Consider the following 22,708-nt stretch of genomic DNA (forward strand, 5'->3'; position numbering starts at 1 on the left):
TAACGCCTTCTACTTATGCGTCGAGAGGATAATTGAAATGACAACTTCATAGAGCTTTGTAGAAATAGAACCAGAATGTGAGGCGCGTGTATTTGACGCAGGTGGCGAGTGATTGGGGAGGAGAATATTTGATTGTCAGAATTGGATTTGCTATTGTGCTCCTGAATCGAATGATGGTGTCATTTACGGATGCATCGTTACAGAAATGGCCCCTCACGTTTTTTCCTTTATTCCTATAATATTTAAATTACAAAAAATGGTCCTTCAATTCTTTTTTTTATTGACAAATCATGTGAATTTTTCTGTTTTAAACTTTTAAGACCAAATTGCAAATTTGGTCCTTGTGGTTTATCTTCAAAATATTTTGGGATTGTACCGTCGGCCCCATATAAAAAATTTATTTTAGCTTTGGTCCTTGAAAAATTTGAAATAAGTTATAGTGACTATTTTATCCTTTATATATATATATATATATATATATATATATATATATATATATATATATATATATATATATATATATATTATTCTTTTGAGTTATTTAACTTATTATTAAATGAAAAATAAAATGAAAATTCCAAACCTACTCGGTCATTCCCAACGTCTCTCTCTCTCTCTCTCTCTCTCTCTCTCTCTATATATATATATATATATATATATATATATATATATATATATATATATTATTAAAAAAGAAACCTTTTGACATCCTTTAAAACAATATGGATCGTTGATTGTGTTTTCTTTATAGGTTTTACACCCTTGGATCAATTTGCTTACGTCACCTTGATCAAACAAGAAGTCAATCCGTTATATTAGGAAATTAAATGTAGGAATTGAATGAAAATGATACTTGAATTCTTTCCAAACTTACAACTACAAAATTGGTTCCTTATTAATGTAAACCTTAAATTTAGACTCTATTTCCATTCAAAATTGCTTTTCAAATATATTATATGTTGAAATCTCGGAAACTATTAATTTCAAATTTCAAAAGTTTCGTATATTTTTATGAACCAATACACTTTGAAGCATGATATCTTCTATTTTAAGTTTAAATGAGATTTCAATTGATTACCTACTAATTTTCTTCATATTGACTTGTATGTATATTTCAAATGTTTTTAATAATCGATTTACACAAACATTATGTTATAATTTCCACGTAGAAAACAAATCTTTAAATTTATTAAAAGAGATACCTTATGACATTATCTAAAACAATGTGGATCGTTGATTGTGTTTTCTTTATAGGTTTTACACCCTTAGATCAATTTGCTTATGTCACCTTGATCAAAAAAGAAGTCAACCCGTTATATTAGGAAATTAAATGTAGGAATTGAATGAAAATGATACTTGAATTCTTTCCAAACTTACAACTACAAAATTGGTTCCTTATTAACGTAAACCTTAAATTTAGGCTCTATTTCCATGCAAAATTGCTTTCCAAATACATTATATTTTGAAATGTCGGAAACTATTAATTTCAAATTTCAAAAGTTTCAGATATTTTTATGAATCAATACACTTTCAAGCATGATATCTTTTATTTGAAGTTCAAATGAGATTTCAATTGATTACCTGCTAATTTTCATCAGATTGACTTGTATATATATTTCAAACCTTTTTAATAATCGATTTACACAAACATTATGTCAAAATTTCCACGTAGAAAACAAATCTCTAAATATTATTAAAAGAGAAACCTTATGACATCACCTAAAACAATCTGGATCGTTGATTGTGTATATGCTCTAACACAGAATTCATTTTTGCAAAATGTTCGGAATTTGTAATCAATAGAATACACAAACATACCACATGCATTAATGATTTAATACATACTCACAGTGTTCTTGAATTCGTAATAATAGCTCAGAGTCTCTCGATTTAGCTAACGCCTTCTACTTATGCGTCGAGAGGATAATTGAAATGACAACTTCGTAGAGCTTTGTAGAAATAGAACCAGAATGTGAGGCGCGTGTATTTGACGCAGGTGGCGAGTGATTGGGGAGGAGAATATTTGATTGTCAGAATGGGATTTGCTATTGTGCTCCTGAATCGAATGAGGGTGTCATTTACGGATGCATCGTTACAAAAATGGCCCCTCACGTTTTTTCCTTTATTCCTATAATATTTAAATTAAAAAATGGTCCTTCAATTCTTTTTTTTATTGACAAATCATGTGAATTTTTCTGTTTTAAACTTTTAAGAACAAATTGCAAATTTGGTCCTTGTGGTTTATCTTCAAAATATTTTGGGATTGTACCGTCGGCCCCATATAAAAAATTTATTTTTGCTTTGGTCCTTGAAAGATTTGAAATAAGTTATAGTGACTATTTTATCCTTTATATATGTATATATATATATATATATATATATATATTATTCTTTTGAGTTATTTAACTTATTTTTAAATGAAAAATAAAATGAAAATTCCAAACCTACTCGGTCATTCCCAACGTGTCTCTCTCTCTCTCTCTCTCTCTCTCTATATATATATATATATATATATATATATATATATATATATATTATTAAAAAAGAAACCTTATAACATCATTTAAAACAATATGGATCGTTGATTGTGTTTTCTTTATAGGTTTTACACCCTTGGATCAATTTGCTTACGTCACCTTGATCAAACAAGAAGTTAATACGTTATATTAGGAAATTAAATGTAGGAATTGAATGAAAATGATACTTGAATTCTTTCCAAACTTACAACTACAAAATTGGTTCCTTATTAATGTAAACCTTAAATTTAGGCTCTATTTCCATTCAAAATTGCTTTTCAAATATATTATATGTTGAAATCTCGGAAACTATTAATTTCAAATTTCAAAAGTTTCGGATATTTTTATGAACCAATACACTTTCAAGCATGATATCTTCTATTTTAAGTTTAAATGAGATTTCAATTGATTACCTACTAATTTTCTTCATATTGACTTGTATGTATATTTCAAACGTTTTTAATAATCGATTTACACAAACATTATGTTATAATTTCCACGTAGAAAACAAATCTTTAAATATTATTAAAAGAGATACCTTATGACATTATCTAAAACAATGTGGATCGTTGATTGTGTTTTCTTTATAGGTTTTACACCCTTAGATCAATTTGCTTATGTCACCTTGATCAAAAAAGAAGTCAACCAGTTATATTAGGAAATTAAATGTAGGAATTGAATGAAAATGATACTTGAATTCTTTCCAAACTTACAACTACAAAATTGGTTCCTTATTAACGTAAACCTTAAATTTAGGCTCTATTTCCATGCAAAATTGCTTTCCAAATACATTATATTTTGAAATGTCGGAAACTATTAATTTCAAATTTCAAAAGTTTCAGATATTTTTATGAATCAATACACTTTCAAGCATGATATCTTTTATTTGAAGTTCAAATGAGATTTCAATTGATTACCTGCTAATTTTCATCACATTGACTTGTATATATATTTCAAACCTTTTTAATAATCGATTTACACAAACATTATGTCAAAATTTCCACGTAGAAAACAAATCTCTAAATATTATTAAAAGAGAAACCTTATGACATCACCTAAAACAATCTGGATCGTTGATTGTGTATATGCTCTAACACAGAATTCATTTTTGCAAAATGTTCGGAATTTGTAATCAATAGAATACACAAACATACCACATGCATTAATGATTTAATACATACTCACAGTGTTCTTGAATTCGTAATAATAGCTCAGAGTCTCTCGATTTAGCTAACGCCTTCTACTTATGCGTCGAGAGGATAATTGAAATGACAACTTCGTAGAGCTTTGTAGAAATAGAACCAGAATGTGAGGCGCGTGTATTTGACGCAGGTGGCGAGTGATTGGGGAGGAGAATATTTGATTGTCAGAATGGGATTTGCTATTGTGCTCCTGAATCGAATGATGGTGTCATTTACGGATGCATCGTTACAGAAATGGCCCCTCACAATTTTTCCTTTATTCCTATAATATTTAAATTACAAAAAATGGTCCTTCAATTCTTTTTTTTATTGACAAATCATGTGAATTCTTCTGTTTTAATCTTTTAAGAACAAATTTCAAATTTGGTCCTTGTGGTTTATCTTCAAAATATTTTGGGATTGTACCGTCGGCCCCATATAAAAAATTTATTTTAGCTTTGGTCCTTGAAAGATTTGAAATAAGTTATAGTGACTATTTTATCCTTATATATATATATATATATATATATATATATATATATATATATATATATATATATATATATATATATTATTCTTTTGAGTTATTTAACTTATTTTTAAATGAAAAATAAAATGAAAATTCCAAACCTACTCGGTCATTCCCAACGTGTCTCTCTCTCTCTCTCTCTATATATATATATATATATATATATATATATATATATATATATATATATTATTAAAAAAGAAACCTTATGACATCATTTAAAACAATATGGATCGTTGATTGTGTTTTCTTTATAGGTTTTACACCCTTGGATCAATTTGCTTACGTCACCTTGATCAAACAAGAAGTCAATACGTTATATTAGGAAATTAAATGTAGGAATTGAATGAAAATGATACTTGAATTCTTTCCAAACTTACAACTACAAAATTGGTTCCTTATTAATGTAAACCTTAAATTTAGGCTCTATTTCCATTCAAAATTGCTTTTCAAATATATTATATGTTGAAATCTCGGAAACTATTAATTTCAAATTTCAAAAGTTTCGGATATTTTTATGAACCAATACACTTTCAAGCATGATATCTTCTATTTTAAGTTTAAATGAGATTTCAATTCATTACCTGCTAATTTTCTACATATTGACTTGTATATATATTTGAAACCTTTTTAATAATCGATTTACATAAACATTATGTTATAATTTCCACGTAGAAAACAAATCTCTAAATATTATTAAAAGAGATACCTTATGACATTATCTAAAACAATCTGGATCGTTGATTGTGTTTTCTTTATAGGTTTTATAACCTTAGATCAATTTGCTTACGTCACCTTGATCAAAAAAGAAGTCAACCCGTTATATTAGGAAATTAAATGTAGGAATTGAATGAAAATGATACTTGAATTCGTTCCAAACTTACAACTACAAAATTGGTTCCTTATTAACGTAAACCTTAAATTTAGGCTCTATTTCCATTCAAAATTGCTTTCCAAATACATTATATTTTGAAATGTTGGAAACTATTAATTTCAAATATCAAAAGTTTCAGATATTTTTATGAACCAATACACTTTCAAGCATGATATCTTTTATTTTAAGTTCAAATGAAATTTCAATTGATTACCTGCTAATTTTCATCAGATTGACTTGTATATATATTTCAAACCTTTTTAATAATCGATTTACACAAACATTATGTTATAATTTCCACGTAGAAAACAAATCTCTAAATATTATTACTCATGACATTATCTAAAACAATCTGGATCGTTGATTGTGTTTTCTTTATAGGTTTTACACCCTTAGATTAATTTGCTTACGTCACCTTGATCAAACAAGAAGTCAATCCGTTATATTAGGAAATTAAATGTAGGAATTGAATGAAAATGATACTTGAATTCTTTCCAAACTTACAACTACAAAATTGGTTCCTTATTAATGTAAACCTTAAATTTAGGCTCTATTTCCATTCAAAACTGCTTTCCAAATACATTATATGTTGAATTCTTGAAAACTATTAATTTCAAGTTTCAAAAGTTTCGGATATTTTTATGACCCAATACACTTTCAAGCATGATATCTTCTATTTTAAGTTTAAATGAGATTTCAATTGATTACCTGCTAATTTTCTTCATATTGACTTGTATATATATATTTCAAACCTTTTTAATAATCGATTTATACAAACATTATGTTATAATTTCCACGTAGAAAACAAATCTCTAAATATTATTAAAAGAGATACCTGATGACATTATCAAAAACAATCTGGATCGTTGATTGTGTTTTCTTTATAGGTTTTACAACCTTAGATCAATTTTCTTACGTCACCTTGATCAAAAAAGTAGTCAACCCGTTATATTAGGAAATTAAATGTAGAAATTGAATGAAAATGATACTTGAATTCTTTCCAAACTTACAACTACAAAATTGGTTCCTTTTTAACGTAAACCTTAAATTTAGGCTCTATTTGCATTCAAAATTGCTTTCCAAATACATTATATTTTGAAATGTTGGAAACTATTAATTTCAAATATCAAAAGTTTCAGATATTTCTATGAACCAATAGACTTTCAAGCAGGATATCTTTTATTTTAAGTTCAAATGAGATTTCAATTGATTACCTGCTAATTTCATCATATTGACTTGTATATATATTTCAAACCTTTTCAATAATCGATTTACACAAACATTATGTCATAATTTCCATGTAGAAAACAAATCTCTAAATATTATTAAAAGAGAAACCTTATGACATCATCTAAAACAATCTGGATCGTTGATTGTGTATCTATGCTCTAACACAGAATTCATTTTTGCAAAATGTTCGGAATTTGTAATCAATAGAATACACAAACATAGCACATGCATTAATGATTTAATACATACTCACAGTGTTCTTGAATTCGTAATAAAAGCTCAGAGTCTCTCGATTTAGCTAACGCCTTCAGCTTATGCGTCGAGAGGATAATTGAAATAACAAATTCGTAGAGCTTTGTAGAAATAGAACCAGAATGTGAGGCGCGTGTATTTGACGCAGGTGGTGAGTGATTAGGGAGGAGAATATTTGATTGTCAGAATGGGGTTTGCTATTGTGCGCCTGAATCGAATGATGGTGTTATTTACGGATGCATCGTTACAGAAATGGCCCCTCACGTTTTTTCCTTTATTCCTATAATATTTAAATTACAAAAATGGTCCTTCAATTCTTTTTTTTATTTCCGAATCATGTGAATTTTTCTGTTTTAAACTTTTAAGACCAAATTGCAAATTTGATGCTTGTGGTTTATCTCCAAAATATTTTGGGATTGTACCGTCGGCCCCATATAAAAAATTTATTTTAGCTTTGGTCCTTGAAAGATTTGAAATAAGTTATAGTGACTATTTTATCCTTTATATATATACATATATATATATATATATATATATATATATATATATATATATATATATGTATATATTATTCTTTTGAGTTATTTAACTTATTTTTAAATGAAAAATAAAATGAAAATTCCAAACCCACTCGCTCATTCCCAACGTGTCTCTCTCTCTCTCTCTCTCTCTATATATATATATATATATATATATATATATATAAATATTATTAAAAAAGAAACCTTATGACATCATTTAAAACATTATGGATCGTTGATTGTGTTTTCTTTATAGGTTTTACACCCTTGAATCAATTTGCTTACGTCACCTTGATCAAACAAGAAGTCAATCCGTTATATTAGGAAATTAAATGTAGGAATTGAATGAAAATAATACTTGAATTCTTTCCAAACTTACGACTACAAAATTGGTTCCTTATTAATGTAAACCTTAAATTTAGGCTCTATTTTCATTCAAAATTGCTTTTCAAATATATTATATGTTGAAATCTCGGAAACTATTAATTTCAAATTTCAAAAGTTTCGGATATTTTTATGAACCAATACACTTTCAAGCATGATATCTTGTATTTTAAGTTTAAATGAGATTTCAATTGATTACCTGCTATTTTTCTTCATATTGACTTGTATATATATTTCAAACCTTTTTAATAATCGATTTACACAAACATTATGTTATAATTTCAACATAGAAAACAAATCTCTAAATATTATTAAAAGAGATACCTTATGACATCACCTAAAACAATCTGGATCGTTGATTGTGTATCTATGCTCTAACACAGAATTCATTTTTGCAAAATGTTCGGAATTTGTAATCAATAGATACACAAAAATAACACATGCATTAATGATTTAATACATACTCACAGTGTTCTTGAATTCGTAATTAAAGCTCAGAGTCTCTCGATTTAGCTAACGCCTTCTGCTTCTGCATCGAGAGAATAATTGAAATGACAGCTTCGTAGAGCTTTGTAGAAATAGAACTAGAATGTGAGGCGCGTGTATTTGACGCAGGTGGCGAGTGATTGGGGAGGAGAATATTTGATTGTCAGAATGGGATTTGCTATTGTGCTCCTGAATCGAATGATGGTGTTATTTACGGATGCATCGTTACAGAAATGGCCCCTCACGTTTTTTCCTTTATTCCTATAATATTTAAATTACAAAAAATGGTCCTTCAATTCTTTTTTTTATTGACAAATCATGTGAATTTTTCTTTTTTAAACTTTTAAGACCAAATTGCAAATTTGGTCCTTGTGGTTTATTTCCAAAATATTTTGGGATTGTACCGTCGGCCCCATATAAAAAATTTATTTTAGCTTTGGTCCATGAAAGATTTGAAATAAATTATAGTGACTATTTTATCCTTTATATATATATATATATATATATATATATATATATATATATATATATATATATATATATATATATATATATATATATATTATTCTTTTGAGTTATTTAACTTATTTTTAAATGAAAAATAAAATGAAAATTCCAAACCCACTCGCTCATTCCCAACGTCTCTCTCTCTCTCTCTCTGTATATATATATATATATATATATATATATATATATATATATATATATATATATAGATCTAAATATTATTAAAAAAGAAACTTTATAACATCATCTAAAACAATCTGGATCGTTGATTGTATTTTCTTTATAGGTTTTACACCCTTAGATCAATTTGCTTACGTCACCTTGATCAAACAAGAAGTCAATCCGTTATATTAGGAAATTAAATGTAGGAATTGAATGAAAATGATACTTGAATTCTTTCTAAATTTATAACTACAAAATTGGTTCCTTATTAATGTAAACCTTAAATTTAGTCTCTATTTCCATTCAAAATTGCTTTCCAAATAGATTATATGTTGAAATCTCGGAAACTATTAATTTCAAATTTCAAAAGTTACAGATATTTTTATTAACCAATACACTTTCAAGCATGATATCTTCTATTTTAAGTTTAAATGAGATTTCAATTGATTACCAGCTAATTTTCTTCATATTGACTTGTATATATATTTCAAACCTTTTTAATAATCGATTTACACAAACATTATGTTATAATTTCCACGTAGAAAACAAATCTCTAAATATTATTAAAAGAGATACCTTATGACATTATCTAAAACAATCTGGATCGTTGATTTTGTTTTCTTTATAGGTTTTACACCCTTAGATCAATTTGCTTACGTCACCTTGATCAAAAAAGAAGTCAACCCGTTATATTAGGAAATTAAATGTAGGAATTGAATGAAAATGATACTTGAATTCTTTCCAAACTTACAACTACAAAATTGGTTCCTTATTAATGTAAACCTTAAATTTAGGCTCTATTTCCATTCAAAATTGCTTTCCAAATACATTTTATGTTGAAATCTCGGAAACTATTAATTTCAAATTTCAAAAGTTTCAAATATTTTTATGAACCAATACACTTTCAAGCATGATATCTTTTATTTTATGTTCAAATGAGATTTCAATTGATTACCTGCTAATTTTCATCATATTGACTTGTATATATATTTCGAATTTTTTAATAATCGATTTACACAAACATTATGTAATAATTTCCACGTAGAAAACAAACCTCTAAATATTATTAAAAGAGAAACCTTATGACATCACCTAAAACAATCTGGATCGTTGATTGTGTATCTATGCTCTAACACAGAATTCATTTTTGCAAAATGTTCGGAATTTGTAATCAATAGAATACACAGACATAGCACATGCATTAATGATTTAATACATACTCACAGTGTTCTTGAATTCGTAATAAAAGCTCAAAGTCTCTCGATTTAGCTAACGCCTTCTGCTTCTGCGTCGAGCGGATAATTGAAATGACAGCTTCGTAGAGCTTTGTAGAAATAGAACCAGAATGTGAGGCGCGTGTATTTGTCGAAGGTGGTGTGTGATTAGGGAGGAGAATATTTGATTGTCGAAATGAGATTTGCTATTGTGCGCTTGAATCGAATGATGGTGTTATTTACGGATGCATCGTTACAGAAATGGCCCCTCACGATTTTTTCTTTATTCCTATAATATTTAAATTACAAAAAATGGTCCTTCAATTCTTTTTTTTATTTACAAATCATGTGAATTTTTCTGTTTTAAACTTTTAAGACCAAATTGCAAATTTGGTGCTTGTGGTTTATCTCCAAAATATTTTGGGATTGTACCGTCGGCCCCATATAAAAAATTTATTTTAGCTTTGGTCCTTGAAAGATTTGAAATAAGTTATAGTGAATATTTTATCATTTATATATATATATATATATATATATATATATATATATATATATATATATATATATATATATATTATTCTTTTGAGTTATTTAACTTATTTTTAAATGAAAAATAAAATGAAAATTCCAAACCCACTCGCTCATTCCCAACGTCTCTCTCTCTCTCTCTCTCTATATATATATATATATATATATATATATATATATATATATATATATATATATCTAAATATACATATATATATATATATATATATATATATATATATATATATATATATATATATATATATATATATCTAAATATTATTAAAAAAGAAACCTTATGACATCATTTAAAACATTATGGATTGTTGATTGTGTTTTCTTTATCGGTTTTACACCCTTGGATCAATTTGCTTACGTCACCTTGATCAAACAAGATGTCAATCCGTTATATTAGGAAATTAAATATAGGAATTGAATGAAAATAATACTTGAATTCTTTCCAAACTTACCACTACAAAATTGGTTCCTTATTAATGTAAACCTTAAATTTAGGCTCTATTTCTATTCAAAATTGCTTTTCAAATATATTATATGTTGAAATCTCGGAAACTATTAATTTCAAATTTCAAAAGTTTCGGATAATTTTATGAACCAATACACTTTCAAGCATGATATCTTCTATTTTAAGTTTAAATGAGATTTCAATTGATTACCTGCTAATTTTCTTCATATTGACTTGTATATATATTTCAAACCCTTTTAATAATCGATTTACACAAACATTATGTTATAATTTCCACGTAGAAAACAAATCTCTAAATATTATTAAAAGAGATACCTTATGACATCACCTAAAACAATCTGGATCGTTGATTGTGTATCTATGCTCTAACACAGAATTCATTTTTGCAAAATGTTCGGAATTTGTAATCAATAGAATACACAAAAATAACACATGCATTAATGATTTAATACATACTCACAGTGTTCTTGAATTCGTAATAAAAGCTCAAAGTCTCTCGATTTAGCTAACGCCTTCTGCTTCTGCGTCGAGCGGATAATTGAAATGACAGCTTCGTAGAGCTTTGTAGAAATAGAACCAGAATGTGAGGCGCGTGTATTTGACGCAGGTGGCGAGTGATTGGGGAGGAGAATATTTGATTGTCAGAATGGGATTTGCTATTGTGCTCCTGAATCGAATGATGGTGTTATTTACGGATGCATCGTTACAGAAATGGCCCCTCACGTTTTTTCCTTTATTCCTATAATATTTAAATTACAAAAAATGGTCCTTCAATTCTTTTTTTATTGACAAATCATGTGAATTTTTCTTTTTTAAACTTTTAAGACCAAATTGCAAATTTGGTCCTTGTGGTTTATTTCCAAAATATTTTGGGATTGTACCGTCGGCCCCATATAAAAAATTTATTTTTGCTTTGGTCCATTAAAGATTTGAAATAAATTATAGTGACTATTTTATCTTTTATATATATATATATATATATATATATATATATATATATATATATATATATATATAAATTATTCTTTTGAGTTATTTAACTTATTTTTAAATGAAAAATAAAATGAAAATTCCAAACCCACTTGCTCATTCCCAACGTCTCTCTCTCTCTCTCTATATGTATATATATATATATATATCTATATATATATATATATATATATATATATATATATCTAAATATTATTAGAAAAGAAACCTTATGACATCATTTAAAACATTATGGATCGTTGATTGTGTTTTCTTTATAGGTTTTACACTCTTGAATCAATTTGCTTACGTCACCTTGATCAAACAAGAAGTCAATCCGTTATATTAGGAAATTAAATGTAGGAATTGAATGAAAATAATACTTGAATTATTTCCAAACTTACGACTACAAAATTGGTTCCTTATTAATGTAAACCTTAAATTTAGGTTCTATTTCCATTCAAAATTGCTTTTCAAATATATTATATGTTGAAATCTCGGAAACTATTAATTTCAAATTTCAAAAGTTTCGGATATTTTTATGAACCAATACACTTTCAAACATGATATCTTCTATTTTAAGTTTAAATGAGATTTCAATTGATTACCTGCTAATTTTCTTCATATTGACTTGTATATATATTTCAAACCTTTTTAATAATCGATTTACACAAACATTATGTTATAATTTCCACGTAGAAAACAAATCTCTAAATATTATTAAAAGAGATACCTTATGACATCACCTAAAACAATCTGGATCGTTGATTGTGTATCTATGCTCTAACACAGAATTCATTTTTGCAAAATGTTCGGAATTTGTAATCAATAGAATACACAAAAATAACACATGCATTAATGATTTAATACATACTCACAGTGTTCTTGAATTCGTAATAAAAGCTCAGAGTCTCTCGATTTAGCTAACGCCTTCTGCTTCTGCGTCGAGCGGATAATTGAAATGACAGCTTCGTAGAGCTTTGTAGAAATAGAACCAGAATGTGAGGCGCGTGTATTTGACGCAGGTGGCGAGTGATTGGGGAGGAGAATATTTGATTGTCAGAATGGGATTTGCTATTGTGCTCCTGAATCGAATGATGGTGTTATTTACGGATGCATCGTTACAGAAATGGCCCCTCACGTTTTTTCCTTTATTCCTATAATATTTAAATTACAAAAAATGGTCCTTCAATTCTTTTTTTATTGACAAATCATGTGAATTTTTCTTTTTTAAACTTTTAAGACCAAATTGCAAATTTGGTCCTTGTGGTTTATTTCCAAAATATTTTGGGATTGTACCGTCGGCCCCATATAAAAAATTTATTTTTGCTTTGGTCCATGAAAGATTTGAAATAAATTATAGTGACTATTTTATCTTTTATATATATATATATATATATATATATATATATATATATATATATATATATAAATTATTCTTTTGAGTTATTTAACTTATTTTTAAATGAAAAATAAAATGAAAATTCCAAACCCACTTGCTCATTCCCAACGTGTCTCTCTCTCTCTCTCTATATATATGTATATATATATATATATATATATATATATATATATATATATATCTAAATATTATTAGAAAAGAAACCTTATGACATCATTTAAAACATTATGGATCGTTGATTGTGTTTTCTTTATAGGTTTTACACTCTTGAATCAATTTGCTTACGTCACCTTGATCAAACAAGAAGTCAATCCATTATATTAGGAAATTAAATGTAGGAATTGAATGAAAATAATACTTGAATTATTTCCAAACTTACGACTACAAAATTGGTTCCTTATTAATGTAAACCTTAAATTTAGGCTCTATTTCCATTCAAAATTGCTTTTCAAATATATTATATGTTGAAATCTCGGAAACTATTAATTTCAAATTTCAAAAGTTTCGGATATTTTTATGAACCAATACACTTTCAAGCATGATATCTTCTATTTTAAGTTTAAATGAGATTTCAATTGATTACCTGCTAATTTTCTTCATATTGACTTGTATATATATTTCAAACCTTTTTAATAATCGATTTACACAAACATTATGTTATAATTTCCACATAGAAAACAAATCTCTAAATATTATTAAAAGAGATACCTTATGACATCACCTAAAACAATCTGGATCGTTGATTGTGTATCTATGCTCTAACACAGAATTCATTTTTGCAAAATGTTCGGAATTTGTAATCAATAGAATACACAAAAATAACACATGCATTAATGATTTAATACATACTCACAGTGTTCTTGAATTCGTAATAAAAGCTCAGAGTCTCTCGATTTAGCTAACGCCTTCTGCTTCTGCGTCGAGCGGATAATTGAAATGACAGCTTCGTAGAGCTTTGTAGCAATAGAACCAGAATGTGAGGCGCGTGTATTTGACGCAGGTGGCGAGTGATTGGGGAGGAGAATATTTGATTGTCAGAATGGGATTTGCTATTGTGCTCCTGAATCGAATGATGGTGTTATTTACGGATGCATCGTTACAGAAATGGCCCCTCACGTTTTTTCCTTTATTCCTATAATATTTAAATTACAAAAAATGGTCCTTCAATTCTTTTTTTTTATTGACAAATCATGTGAATTTTTCTTTTTTAAACTTTTAAGACCAAATTGCAAATTTGGTCCTTGTGGTTTATTTCCAAAATATTTTGGGATTGTACCGTCGGCCCCATATAAAAAATTTATTTTAGCTTTGGTCCATGAAAGATTTGAAATAAATTATAGTGACTATTTTATCCTTTATATATATATATATATATATATATATATATATATATATATATATATATATATATATATATATATATATATATATATATATTATTCTTTTGAGTTATTTAACTTATTTTTAAATGAAATATAAAATGAAAATTCCAAACCCACTCGCTCATTCCCAACGTGTCTCTCTCTCTCTCTCTCTCTCTCTCTCTCTCTATATATATATATATATATATATATATATATATATATATATATATATATATATATATATATATATATCTAAATATTATTAAAAAAGAAACCTTATGACATCATTTAAAACATTATGGATCGTTGATTGTGTTTTCTTTATAGGTTTTACACTGTTGAATCAATTTGCTTACGTCACCTTGATCAAACAAGAAGTCAATCCGTTATATTAGGAAATTAAATGTAGGAATTGAATGAAAATAATACTTGAATTCTTTCCAAACTTACGACTACAAAATTGGTTCCTTATTAATGTAAACCTTAAATTTAGGCTCTATTTCCATTCAAAATTGCTTTTCAAATATATTATATGTTGAAATCTCGGAAACTATTAATTTCAAATTTCAAAAGTTTCGGATATTTTTATGAACCAATACACTTTCAAGCATGATATCTTCTATTTTAAGTTTAAATGGGATTTCAATTGATTACCTGCTAATTTTCTTCATATTGACTTGTATATATATATTTCAAACCTTTTTAATAATCGATTTACACAAACATTATGTTATAATTTCCACGTAGAAAACAAATCTGTAAATATTATTAAAAGAGATACCTTATGACATCACCTAAAACAATCTGGATCGTTGATTGTGTATCTATGCTCTAACACAGAATTCATTTTTGCAAAATGTTCGGAATTTGTAATCAATAGAATACACAAAAATAACACATGCATTAATGATTTAATACATACTCACAGTGTTCTTGAATTCGTAATAAAAGGTCAGAGTCTCTCGATTTAGCTAACGCCTTCTGCTTCTGCGTCGAGTGGATAATTGAAATGACAGCTTCGTAGAGCTTTGTAGAAATAGAACCAGAATGTGAGGCGCGTGTATTTGACGCAGGGGGCGAGTGATTGGGGAGGAGAATATTTGATTGTCAGAATAGGATTTGCTATTGTGCTCCTGAATCGAATGATGGTGTTATTTACGGATGCATCGTTACAGAAATGGCCCCTCACGTTTTTTCCTTTATTCCTATAATATTTAAATTACAAAAAATGGTCCTTCAATTCTTTTTTTTTATTGACAAATCATGTGAATTTTTCTTTTTTAAACTTTTAAGACCAAATTGCAAATTTGGTCCTTGTGGTTTATTTCCAAAATATTTTGGGATTGTACCGTCGGCCCCATATAAAAAAATTATTTTAGCTTTGGTCCATGAAAGATTTGAAATAAATTATAGTGACTATTTTATCCTTTATATATATATATATATATATATATATATATATATATATATATATATATATATATATATAAATTATTCTTTTGAGTTATTTAACTTATTTTTAAATGAAAAATAAAATGAAAATTCCAAACCCACTCGCTCATTCCCAACGTGTCTCTCTCTCTCTCTCTCTCTCTCTCTCTATATATATATATATATATATATATATATATATATATATATATATATATATATCTAAATATTATTAAAAAAGAAACCTTATGACATCATTTAAAACATTATGGATCGTTGATTGTGTTTTCTTTATAGGTTTTACACTCTTGAATCAATTTGCTTACGTCAGCTTGATAAAACAAGAAGTCAATCCGTTATATTAGGAAATTAAATGTAGGAATTGAATGAAAATAATACTTGAATTCTTTCCAAACTTACGACTACAAAATTGGTTCCTTATTAATGTAAACCTTAAATTTAGGCTCTATTTCCATTCAAAATTGCTTTTCAAATATATTATATGTTGAAATCTCGGAAACTATTAATTTCAAATTTCAAAAGTGTCGGATATTTTTATGAACCAATACACTTTCAAGCATGATATCTTCTATTTTAAGTTTAAATGAGATTTCAATTGATTACCTGCTAATTTTCTTCATATCGACTTGTATATATATTTCAAACCTTTTTAATAATCGATTTACACAAACATTATGTTATAATTTCCACATAGAAAACAAATCTCTAAATATTATTAAAAGAGATACCTTATGACATCACCTAAAACAATCTGGATCGTTGATTGTGTATCTATGCTCTAACACAGAATTCATTTTTGCAAAATGTTCGGAATTTGTAATCAATAGAATACACAAAAATAACACATGCATTAATGATTTAATACATACTCACAGTGTTCTTGAATTCGTAATAAAAGCTCAGAGTCTCTCGATTTAGCTAACGCCTTCTGCTTCTGCGTCGAGCGGATAATTGAAATGACAGCTTCGTAGAGCTTTGTAGCAATAGAACCAGAATGTGAGGCGCGTGTATTTGACGCAGGTGGCGAGTGATTGGGGAGGAGAATATTTGATTGTCAGAATGGGATTTGCTATTGTGCTCCTGAATCGAATGATGGTGTTATTTACGGATGCATCGTTACAGAAATGGCCCCTCACGTTTTTTCCTTTATTCCTATAATATTTAAATTACAAAAAATGGTCCTTCAATTCTTTTTTTTTATTGACAAATCATGTGAATTTTTCTTTTTTAAACTTTTAAGACCAAATTGCAAATTTGGTCCTTGTGGTTTATTTCCAAAATATTTTGGGATTGTACCGTCGGCCCCATATAAAAAATTTATTTTAACTTTTGTCCATGAAAGATTTGAAATAAATTATAGTGACTATTTTATCCTTTATATATATATATATATATATATATATATATATATATATATATATATATATATATATAATTCTTTTGAGTTATTTAACTTATTTTTAAATGAAATATAAAATGAAAATTCCAAACCCACTCGCTCATTCCCAACGTGTCTCTCTCTCTCTCTCTCTCTCTCTCTCTATATATATATATATATATATATATATATATATATATATATATATATATATATATCTAAATATTATTAAAAAAGAAACCTTATGACATCATTTAAAACATTATGGATCGTTGATTGTGTTTTCTTTATAGGTTTTACACTCTTGAATCAATTTGCTTACGTCACCTTGATCAAACAAGAAGTCAATCCGTTATATTAGGAAATTAAATGTAGGAATTGAATGAAAATAATACTTGAATTCTTTCCAAACTTACGACTACAAAATTGGTTCCGTATTAATGTAAACCTTAAATTTAGGCTCTATTTCCATTTAAAATTGCTTTTCAAATATATTATATGTTGAAATCTCGGAAACTATTAATTTCAAATTTCAAAAGTTTCGGATATTTTTATGAACCAATACACTTTCAAGCATGATATCTTCTATTTTAAGTTTAAATGGGATTTCAATTGATTACCTGCTAATTTTCTTCATATTGACTTGTATATATATATTTCAAACCTTTTTAATAATCGATTTACACAAACATTATGTTATAATTTCCACGTAGAAAACAAATCTCTAAATATTATTAAAAGAGATACCTTATGACATCACCTAAAACAATCTGGATCGTTGATTGTGTATCTATGCTCTAACACAGAATTCATTTTTGCAAAATGTTCGGAATTTGTAATCAATAGAACACACAAAAATAACACATGCATTAATGATTTAATACATACTCACAGTGTTCTTGAATTCGTAATAAAAGGTCAGAGTCTCTCGATTTAGCTAACGCCTTCTGCTTCTGCGTCGAGTGGATAATTGAAATGACAGCTTCGTAGAGCTTTGTAGAAATAGAACCAGAATGTGAGGCGCGTGTATTTGACGCAGGTGGCGAGTGATTGGGGAGGAGAATATTTGATTGTCAGAATGGGATTTGCTATTGTGCTCCTGAATCGAATGATGGTGTTATTTACGGATGCATCGTTACAGAAATGGCCCCTCACGTTTTTTCCTTTATTCCTATAATATTTAAATTACAAAAAATGGTCCTTCAATTCTTTTTTTTATTGACAAATCATGTGAATTTTTCTTTTTTAAACTTTTAAGACCAAATTGCAAATTTGGTCCTTGTGGTTTATTTCCAAAATATTTTGGGATTGTACCGTCGGCCCCATATAAAAAAATTATTTTAGCTTTGGTCCATGAAAGATTTGAAATAAATTATAGTGACTATTTTATCCTTATATATATATATATATATATATATATATATATATATATATATATATATATATATATATATATATATATATATATATATATATATATATATAAATTATTCTTTTGAGTTATTTAACTTATTTTTAAATGAAAAATAAAATGAAAATTCCAAACCCACTCGCTCATTCCCAACGTGTCTCTCTCTCTCTCTCTCTCTATATATATATATATATATATATATATATATATATATATATATATATATATATATATATATATATCTAAATATTATTAAAAAAGAAAACTTATGACATCATTTAAAACATTATGGATCGTTGATATTGTTTTCTTTATAGGTTTTACACTCTTGAATCAATTTGCTTACGTCACCTTGATCAAACAAGAAGTCAATCCGTTATATTAGGAAATTAAATGTAGGAATTGAATGAAAATAATACTTGAATTCTTTCCAAACTTACGACTACAAAATTGGTTCCTTATTAATGTAAACCTTAAATTTAGGCTCTATTTCCATTCAAAATTGCTTTTCAAATATATATGTTGAAATCTTGGAATCTATTAATTTCAAATTTCAAAAGTTTCGGATATTTTTATGAACCAATACACTTTCAAGCATGATATCTTCTATTTTAAGTTTAAATGAGATTTCAATTGATTACCTGCTAATTTTCTTCATATTGACTTGTATATATATTTCAAACCTTTTTAATAATCGATTTACACAAACATTATGTTATAATTTCCACGTAGAAAACAAATCTCTAAATATTATTAAAAGAGATACCTTATGACATCACCTAAAACAATCTGGATCGTTGATTGTGTATCTATGCTCTAACACAGATTTCATTTTTGCAAAATGTTCGGAATTTGTAATCAATAGAATACACAAAAATAACACATGCATTAATGATTTAATACATACTCACAGTTTTCTTGAATTCGTAATAAAAGCTCAGAGTCTCTCGATTTAGCTAACGCCTTCTACTTCTGCGTCGAGCGGATAATTGAAATGACAGCTTCGTAGAGCTTTGTAGAAATAGAACCAGAATGTGAGGCGCGTGTATTTGACGCAGGTGGCGAGTGATTGGGGAGGAGAATATTTGATTGTCAGAATGGGATATGCTATTGTGCTCCTGAATCGAATGATGGTGTTATTTACGGATGCATCGTTACAGAAATGGCCCCTCACGTTTTTTCCGTTATTCCTATAATATTTAAATTACAAAAAATGGTCCTTCAATTCTTTTTTTTATTGACAAATCATGTGAATTTTTCTATTTTAAACTTTTAAGACCAAATTGCAAATTTGGTCCTTGTGGTTTATTTCCAAAATATTTTTGGATTGTACCGTCGGCCCCATATAAAAAATTTATTTTAGCTTTGGTCCATGAAAGATTTGAAATAAATTATAGTGACTATTTTATCCTTTATATATATATATATATATATATATATATATATATATATATATATATATATATATATTATTCTTTTGAGTTATTTAACTTATTTTTAAATGAAAAATAAAATGAAAATTCCAAACCCACTCGCTCATTCCCAACGTCTCTCTCTCTCTCTCTCTCTCTTTCTCTTTATATATATATATATATATATATATATATATATATATATATATCTAAATATTATTAAAAAAGAAACCTTATGACATCATTTAAAACATTATGGATCGTTGATTGTGTTTTCTTTATAGGTTTTACACTCTTGAATCAATTTGCTTACGTCACCTTGATCAAACAAGAAGTCAATCCGTTATATTAGGAAATTAAATGTAGGAATTGAATGAAAATAATACTTGAATTCTTTCCAAACTTACGACTACAAAATTGGTTCCTAATTAATGTAAACCTTAAATTTAGGCTCTATTTCCATTTAAAATTGCTTTTCAAATATATTATATGTTGAAATCTCGGAAACTATTAATTTCAAATTTCAAAAGTTTCGGATATTTTTATGAACCAATACACTTTCAAGCATGATATCTTCTATTTTAAGTTTAAATGAGATTTCAATTGATTACCTGCTATTTTTCTTCATATTGACTTGTATATATATTTCAAACCTTTTTAATAATCGATTTACACAAACATTATGTTATAATTTCCACGTAGAAAACAAATCTCTAAATATTATTAAAAGAGATACCTTATGACATCACCTAAAACAATCTGGATCGTTGATTGTGTATCTATGCTCTAACACAGAATTCATTTTTGCAAAATGTTCGGAATTTGTAATCAATAGAATACACAAAAATAACACATGCATTAATGATTTAATACATACCCACAGTGTTCTTGAATTCGTAATAAAAGCTCAGAGTCTCTCGATTTAGCTAACGCCTTCTGCTTCTGCGTCGAGCGGATAATTGAAATGATAGCTTCGTAGAGCTTTGTAGAAATAGAACCAGAATGTGAGGCGCGTGTATTTGACGCAGGTGGCGAGTGATTGGGGAGGAGAATATTTGATTGTCAGAATGGGATTTGCTATTGTGCTCTTGAATCGAATGATGGCGTTATTTACGGATGCATCGTTACAGAAATGGCCCCTCACGTTTTTTCCTTTATTCCTATAATATTTAAATTACAAAAATGGTCCTTCAATTCTTTTTTTTATTGACAAATCATGTGAATTTTTCTTTTTTAAACTTTTAAGACCAAATTGCAAATTTGGTCCTTGTGGTTTATTTCCAAAATATTTTGGGATTGTACCGTCGGCCCCATATAAAAAATTTATTTTAGCTTTGGTCCATGAAAGATTTGAAATAAATTATAGTGACTATTTTATCCTTTATATATATATATATATATATATATATATATATATATATATATATATATATATATATATTATTGTTTTGAGTTATTTAACTTATTTTTAAATGAAAAATAAAATGAAAATTCCAAACCCACTCGCTCATTCCCAACGTGTCTCTCTCTCTCTCTCTCTCTATATATATATATATATATATATATATATATATATATATATATATATATATATATATAAATATATAAATATATCTAAATATTATTAAAAAAGAAACCTTATGACATCATTTAAAACATTATGGATCGTTGATTGTGTTTTGTTTATAGGTTTTACACTCTTGAATCAATTTGCTTACGTCACCTTGATCAAACAAGAAGTCAATCCGTTATATTAGGAAATTAAATGTAGGAATTGAATGAAAATAATACTTGAATTCTTTCCAAACTTACGACTACAAAATTGGTTCCTTATTAATCTAAACCTTAAATTTAGGCTCTATTTCCATTCAAAATTGCTTTTCAAATATATGATATGTTGAAATCTCGGAAACTCTTAATTTCAAATTTCAAAAGTTTCGGATATTTTTATGAACCAATACACTTTCAAGCATGATATCTTCTATTTTAAGTTTAAATGAGATTTCAATTGATTACCTGCTAATTTTCTTCATATTGACTTGTATATATATTTCAAACATTTTTAATAATCGATTTACACAAACATTATGTTATAATTTCCACGTAGAAAACAAATCTCTAAATATTATTAAAAGAGATACCTTATGACATCACCTAAAACAATCTGGATCGTTGATTGTGTATCTATGCTCTAACACAGAATTCATTTTTGCAAAATGTTCGGAATTTGTAATCAATAGAATACACAAAAATAACACATGCATTAATGATTTAATACATACTCACAGTGTTCTTGAATTCGTAATAAAAGCTCAGAGTCTCTCGATTTAGCTAACGCCTTCTGCTTCTGCGTCGAGCGGATAATTGAAATGACAGCTTCGTAGAGCTTTGTAGAAATAGAACCAGAATGTGAGGCGCGTGTATTTGACGCAGGTGGCGAGTGATTGGGGAG

Source organism: Lactuca sativa, chromosome 9, assembly GCF_002870075.4.
Source record: "Lactuca sativa cultivar Salinas chromosome 9, Lsat_Salinas_v11, whole genome shotgun sequence".
Lineage (NCBI taxonomy): Eukaryota > Viridiplantae > Streptophyta > Magnoliopsida > Asterales > Asteraceae > Lactuca > Lactuca sativa.